The sequence below is a fragment of the Canis lupus genome, chromosome 1 (genome assembly GCF_003254725.2).
Source record: "Canis lupus dingo isolate Sandy chromosome 1, ASM325472v2, whole genome shotgun sequence".
NCBI lineage: Eukaryota > Metazoa > Chordata > Mammalia > Carnivora > Canidae > Canis > Canis lupus.
The window spans coordinates 57,914,031-57,921,979 of NC_064243.1; the positions used below are offsets into that span (position 1 = coordinate 57,914,031).

At 41.2% G+C, this 7,949-nt stretch overlaps 1 long non-coding RNA gene across 1 annotated transcript; it reads left to right on the plus strand.

Moving 5' to 3' along the window:
- Positions 1-5,361: 5,361 nt before the first annotated feature.
- LOC125755237 (uncharacterized) lies at positions 5,362-7,472 on the plus strand. The gene is made up of 3 exons (XR_007411129.1): positions 5,362-5,425; positions 5,527-5,578; positions 7,401-7,472. It is a non-coding gene; the product is annotated as an uncharacterized LOC125755237 (long non-coding RNA).
- Positions 7,473-7,949: the final 477 nt, after the last annotated feature.

Genomic DNA, 7,949 nt, shown 5'->3' on the forward strand with positions numbered 1-7,949 from the left:
ATGAAACAAAGGGGGTCATCAATATTTCATTTTTCATTTGTGTTTTACTTTCAAATACATGAAGAAATTAATTAAAAAACCATCCTCACCAGATCCCCAGTTTCTTCCTTCCTGATTTCCTATCCTCAATCAATTTATAGCTTACTAATTTATCAAAATTGTTTTACCTACTGCTGTTTGTTAGATCAGTTGAATTACAATAAAAACTAGATTTAGCAACTTCACAGAAGCATATTATGTTCAGAAAATTAGTTGCAGTAAGCAAACTATGTTTTGCCCTCCAGGGAAGCCGATTTTATATCCAAAGCACTTACTTCCTTTTAAAGATAAGTTGTGTTTTTCTTTTTCCTTGCTAAAAACATCCACATTTAAGTGTTACAATCAAAAGTAATTTTCTCACAATTGACTGGAATCAAGTCATAAGTTGGCGACTTATCATTGGAAACCTTTCCTAATATTAAAGTATTTTTATATAAACATATAGTGAAATGAATATTGAATGATAACATAATGGTCTTTCTCTAATGGAAATTGAGGGTTAATTGTTAGTTTTTCAAGTATCGATTTCCCAGAGACCGTCTCCCAGAGAGGGAACTGGAACATGAAAAATCCCACAGACACTGGTTATGCCTTGTATCTAAGGCAGACCTTCCCAGTTAACCCCAAATCTTGGAATCCTGTGTCCTCGTTATACCAGGAGAGGAACAGGTAAATCTTGTCATTATCTTACCACATAGGACTTGGACCCAGCCCCTGATACAAATGAGGAGACTTGCTTCAACCCATACCCTCATCTACCCACCTGGACTCAAAGCCTTAGCTATTAGGATAGCCCTGATATCAACATCCCCCATGGCCCTGATCATGCCAATGGAAAGCACATATTTTCTTACTTACGTAGCCTAGAGGCAAAAGGATCCAACTGTCCTTTTCCTGGCATAGAATTTGACAGTCATTATACTTTGACACAGCAATCATAACCCTACCTCTACCTCCCATGGGTAGAATGTTCACCCTAGAATATACGTGATATTATTGGTCACGGTGAAGAACTGGACAACCCGAATATCTATCACTACAAGCTTTGGAATAAACTATGGAACATCTAAACAAAGCAGTACCTCTTAGCCATAATTAGGAATATTTGTATGTAATAGCAAAGACATACTTCCCGGATAAGTAAAAATAGCAAGATGTGGAACAAACCCACTGATATTGGAAATACCAATTTTGCCTCAAGATTAAAATAAAAAAATCTTTTCTTGCTCTGTTTACTGAAAGGACCTAGAAGTAATGACAACAACAATGACAACAACAACAAGCACATCTCTTGTCCATTTCTTGGTTTTTAAATACCAGGCCTGGGCACCTGGGTGGCTCAATCAGTTAAGCATCTGCCTTTGGCTCAGGTCATGATTCTGGGGTGCTGCAATCGAGCCCCACGTTGGACTCCCTGCTCGGTGGGGAGTCTACTTCTCCCTCTCCCTCTGCCACTTGTGCTCTCTCTCTCTCTCTCTCTCTGTCAAATAAATAAATAAATTATTACATTTTTAACAAGTCCATTTTTTTTTTTTGTCCAGTGATTTAAGATGCCATCTTTATGGGGATGAGCACTGGAAACTCCTACCTCACCCTCTTGCTCATGTGACTCCAAACTATCTTAAAACAAGACAAAATAAGGGCCATTTTTTGGATGCAGTGATCTTGTTGCTATCCATGGCTTATTGCTATGGATCCCACTTCTCAAAAAAAGTTGCAGCACCAGCAAGTTCAGACAAATTAGTTATTAAGCATATTGGCCATGAGGAAGGCAGACTTATTTCCTAGTGATCTTTATCAGATTGAAAACAGCAAAGCGAGGTCTTTGTTGGTCTTTGAACATTCATGTTTCCTTTATTTTCCCAGCCATGTAGTTTCAAATAGCTTTTGACAAAAAATCAGTCCACTGAAACAAAATTCTGAGGTCACCTTAATGCCCATTCATTTCATTAAGGATACAGTCATATCTATTGTATTCATTTTTCTTATTTTGCTTTCATGGCAAGACACATGACTTAAGGGAAATTTACTTGGGAAAATCACATTTATAATACATATGCTACATGAAAAAGGAGGGAATGAATTCCTCCATCATAGTACAGGAATTGGTTATATGTATCTATATGGAGGTATGTATGTATACACGTGCATGTGCACACACACACACACACACACACACACACACACACCTGCCTCATTGGGAAGAAAAGATTCTTTTGGTGACTTCTGAGAACATTCAGGTTTAGTTGTACTTCTGAGTTACTAGTTAATATTTCTGCTATCAACACTGTACATCTTCATGCAATAGATCCTATCCTGTTTCTTCCCCTGCATTAGCTACTGGCATGCTCAGCATCAAATGGGTGTCCCACTTTTATTGGGTATTATTATTAACTCTGTCTTCGTATTATAATTTTTAGCTTCATTTTTCATGAATCCCTATTTTCTCATTTGCCTCTTTTAGTTTTTGAAGAATTCAACCTGTCACATATAGGTTGTGCTAAAAACGTGTCTCTGACTCTGCCTACATTAGATCAAAGAGTACTGGAGATGCGGTGAGGGTGTTACCCAAGCTTCGGCAACTTGAGGAATCCTTCCCATCAGCAAGGCTCGCCCAGGTCTCGCTGCCTGTTGCCCTTGCACTTCTCTCCACTGGGCACCAACAACCAGCATACCTGCTAACAGCTCTGTGCCCTCTCCCTCCCTCTCTCCTCTCCTTCCACCAGAGCACGAGATTCTCTAGGCAAAAGTTCTCCACCCACTCTCTCCCATTCAAAGCAAATAGATGTCACAAGCTTGCAAATGCTCTCCATCACTAAAATTGCTGAAATCCTCTATCAACCCAGAGCCACACTGTAAGTTTATCCAATCTGGAAAGCCAACGAATGTACCAGAGAGCACAGGAGAATGACCAGACTTGCTCTGTTTTCTTCCCCTCTGGTTTCTCTTTGACCCTAGGGCCATGCTCCCATTCCAGCTAGTCCACACAACCACCGTTCTCTCTCTCCCACCATTACTAGGTCACAGTGTCTCCACCAGTGTGCACCCATGCTGGTGATGACCTCTCACATAGTCTTTCCCTCTCTGATTTATTTATTTATTTATTTATTTTATTTATTTATTTTTTTACCTCTGGCTTACAAGCTGTTGGATGTAGATGGAAATGGCTCAATTAATTTCTGGACACTTAGATACATATGTAGTTCTTGAGAAAATAGTGTGCTGATAATTCACTGAGACAAGTATGAGGATCCTATACCCTTTATGGATTAAAAGAAAAGAGCGTTAATTAAGGAAATTATTCCTCTTTTTATTTGAGTCCATCCAAGTTGTGTTTCTTCCCATTCTTAATTTATTCCCCTTAGCTATTTGATTCAAGTTAGTTCAATTAAATATTGAACTATATGTAAGGCAGAGTTACAAGCTATAGAATAAATACTACTCCTACCTGTACGAGATTTTAGAGTAATTCATTTTTTTTTTTTTTGTCACCTCCGGCTACATAGAAGAATCACTTGGGGAGAACCTAAAACCATTGATGTCAGCAGTCTATTTGCAGGAACTCTGACTTAAATGGTTTGGTCAGTGGCATCTAGGACACTTTTTTTTTTCTAAGATTTTATTTAATTAATTTATTTATTTGAGAGAGAGAGAGAGAGAGAGCTTGAGTGGGGGAAAGAGCAGAAGGGGAGGGAGAAGGACAAGCAAACTCTACACTGAGCCCCACACAGGGCTCGATCTCAGGATGCTGAGGTTACAATCTGAGCCAAAACCAAGAGTTGGATGAATCTGAACCACCCAGGTACCCCAAGGATTTTTTTTTTAAAGTGATACGCCTGTGCAGCCAGAGCTGAGGACCACTAAGGCAGGCACGTGTGCACAAAATAGCTGTGCTACAAAGCAGAATATAATTTAACGCTTATAAGACAGGTACCATCGCTAAGATGAGGTCCCCAGGGCTTCCTCATAAGCACCTGCCCCTTTCGCCTCAATGTGTTCTGGCTTAGTTGCTTGACTAATCTCATTTCATAAACCCCTACAGACATTGATTGCTAAGCTTTTTTTTTTTTTTTTTTTTCATTCATCTCTAATCAGTGTTTTGGCTGTTGGACTAGGTTCCTTCAGGTCATGGACCAAGGTCTGCAGTCAGATTAAATGATTTCACACCTGGGCAGCTCACAATATAGGCCAGTCACTTAACGTCTATGCATCCTAATTATTTATCTGTAAGATGGCGATTATAATAGTGTGGGTTGAAGTGAGCAACTCAAAGCACAACTGAGAGGGTTGGCGTGAAGATATAATAAAATATTGCCTGTACATTATTTAGTTTCAGTGCACATAATGAGAGAGCCAGGAGCGTGAGCTATTGTTATTACTAGTCTCTCTTGCCCCAGAATCCGGCATGCTGATTTGCACTTAAGTACTTAATAAATAAAAATACCCCTGTACTGGACTTCACAGGCCAGGTTTGTTGAACTCCAGTGGATGTGTAAGCACTTCTTTGACAAAAGGCAGGCTGCCAGTAGTCCAAACTGTGCCTCTGTGCAACTTAGGAAAAGGACACTGCTTGTTTTGCTCTGTTGTTGTTTTTTTGTTTTGTTTTGTTTTGTTTCCTGGGACAATCAGCCATGGTTAGTGCCTCAAGAGACTGACCTCTCCTGCCTCTATCACATGGGCACCCTTGTAAGCAGACTTGGGATCTGCTAGTGGGAGACCCGAGAAGAGGAGTCAAAGGGCAGAGGGAGGAGTGGGACATTTATTCCGGCTCCGTCCCCTCTCCAGGCTTGCATCTGTGGCCCGTCCACACGTCCACATGGGCAGCTTTCACAGGATTCATCCAGCTTTCATTGGATTCTGCAATCACCATTTCCTTCTGTGTTCTTGGGTCTAGGAATGATGATGGCTTCCGGCTCTTGCCAGTCTCCAAGTGCAATATCCCTTATCGGTCTCCTTAGCCTTGTCCACACCTGCGAAGGGTGGGGAGGTCATCTCTCCACTAAAGTCTTTTGAATTGAGCTGGACTCAGTTTCCTATTAGGTCCCTGCCTAATACCTGCTTTTCCCTCAATGCCATTTTACTGCCCTCTGCTGGAAACTTGTGGTAAGCAAACTACATTTATTCGGTCTCCAAAGGCAATGCTGCCATTTAGATGTGGGTTGAAGTGAGCAACTCAAAGCACAGCAAAGTCGGAGGCACAACATTGATGATTTAATGTACCCATCTAGCCACCTTTGCTGCAGAAAAGAACCCCAAAGACTCTTCACTTCGTTATTCAGGGTGTCACCTGTGAGCGCTTCTTAATTCTGTTTTTCTCTTCAGATTCTTTCAAATCCCTCTGTCACGTAATCTGCGTCCCTTGGAAAACTCCACTCTTCCCCACCAGGTAAATAATTGTAATTTGGGCGGGGGAACATATGTCTATGTAAAATTGTTCATTGTTTATCTGAAATTTAAAGTGTAACTGGTCGTCTTGTATTCTTATAGGCCTTCCCATTGCTTGTTTGTCACTTGAGGAAACTTGTCTTCATCAGTGTGGGTATGTGTGTGCCAAGTGCGGCTACACCCCCTCTCCCCGGGATGTGAAAAGAACAAATATTACCATTTACAGTTGGAATGTAATTTTATTTCTTTCTATAAGATCCAGATTATGAGCAATAATAGAAAGTAAAGGGGTGGGGCACCTGGGTGGCTCAGTTGGTTGGGCGTCCATCTCTTGGTTTTGGCTCAGGTCATGATCTCACACATCAGGCTCTGTGCTCAGTGAGGAGTCTGCTTGAAGCTTCTCTCCCTCTGCTCCTCCCTCCCTCCCTCCCTCCCTCCTTCAAATAAATTAATATTTATTGATGATTAATAATAAATGATCATTTAATCATGTCATTTTAAGTTGATTTGATGTATTGCTTATACCCTGATGTAAAATTTCATATATCATCATTTCTTTCAAAGACCTTATTTTTTTTAAGGTTTTATTTATTTCTATGACAAAGACAGAAGGAGAGTACAAGCAGGGGGAGCAGCAGGCAGAGGGAGAGGGAGAGGGAGAAGCAGGGAGTCAGACATGAGCTCGATCCCAGGACCCCGGGATCATGACCTGAGCTGAAGACAGACACTCAACTAAGTGAGCCACCCCGGTGCCCCTCAAAGACCTTATTAAAACACTACCAGTTATTCAGTTTTTGACCACATCAAAAAATTATAAAAATACCCCAAATACCCTTACTCAACGTCTTTGTCTATGGTATATCTGTCTCTTTGTTATGCTTACACTTACCCTTCATTCGCTAACAAATATCTTTAATACATCTAATGAAAATGACATTTGATAGGCACAGAGTGCGAACAGTGTAAGACCCCTCCTGGGCTCTCAGCCTCATACTTTGACAAGGACACCACAAATGCTTGGTGGCTTATGGTAGTCCCTTCTATATAACAAATTAATTCAAGTCTCAGTGGCTTGAAACAACAGTATTCGTATCTCACAGTTTCTGTCAAAATGACTCAGACATGTAGTATTCCTTTTTTTGTTTTTGTTTTTCCTTCTGCCTCCAACCTCATAACTATCCCTCCCTTCGCCCTACTGCCATCCTGGTTGGGAGCTAGTGGGCTCCCATGGGGCCTCCCACCAGCTCCCACCAGCTGGTGGCCCCTCACACACATTGTCTACACAGCAGGAGCATGATCTTCAAACAAAGCTAGACTGTACCATTCCCTTCTCAGGACCCACCCAAAGTTTCAGGCCTTTATCGCTCACAGAATCTGGGTCCTTGGCTCCAGAGCCTCACAGGCCCAGTCCCTGTTGGCCAGGGCTAGAGTCTCACCTCAAGGCTGGAGTGGGAAAGGAGCTGCCCTCAGCCCCTTCATGTGCTTGCAGGCAGGATTCAGTTCTTCAGGGGCTGGTGGCCTGAGGGCCTTACTTACTCGCTGGCTGTTGACTGGAGGTTGCTCTCAGTTTCTTTTCACGTAGACTTCTCAGTACTGCAGCCAGTTTCCATCAGAGGCAGCAAAGGCCAGGGACTACCAGCAATAAACTGCCATCTTTTGTCACTTCACCGTAAAAGTTACACATCTTGATACTTTTGCTCTATTCTCTTTGTCTAGAGGAAGTTTTTTAAGTCCAGCCCTTAAGAAAAATTAATTTTAGGAGTGAAAACTGTAGTCACCTTTACTATACTTTATTTATTTATTTTTTATGAACTGTTACATAAATCTTTTTATTTTATTTTATTTTTTTTTGTATATTTTTTTATTGCAGTTCAATTTGCCAACATACAGTGTAACACCCCATGCTCATCCCGTCAAGTGCCCCCCTCAGTGCCCGTTTTACTACACTTTAATTTCTGGCTTTGTTTTTTTTTTAGGAAGTATGACATCACTGAAGTGATTTCCTTGATGGAAGAGAGCAGAGGGGAATGTTTTTTAAGTTAAGGGAGGGGTGGGGGGGGTGGGGTAGCAGGAGAGATCGCCCAAGTAAAGAAGTTGGCAGCCAAGGAAACTTGAATGCTGCTGCCCTCAGGTTGAGTGGGGTGAGGGATTGGAGTTGGTTTTAGCTGGATTTAAAGACCGAAAGTGGGTATTTCTGACACCCCCATGTAAATGTGTGGACTGAGAGTCACAATCACTTCTGATGTTTGTTGATGTTTCTTCACTGTAAGAGCGGACACACGATGGGGAGAGGCCTGACACCAGCGCTTTAAACTAACTGCATGGTTATTTATGGATTTAAATTTTGGTGTGTCTAATTTAAATTGGTTGTTTGTAGAAATCTGTATAAAACCTATTAAATTGTGTTAGGTAGAATTAGTTCCAGAAGAATTTTTGATGCTTGCACCAGACTTAATATTCCGTTTCATAATTATTTTCCAATACATGAAATGCTGAAAAAAAAAAAAAGGCCAGAACAAATGAGT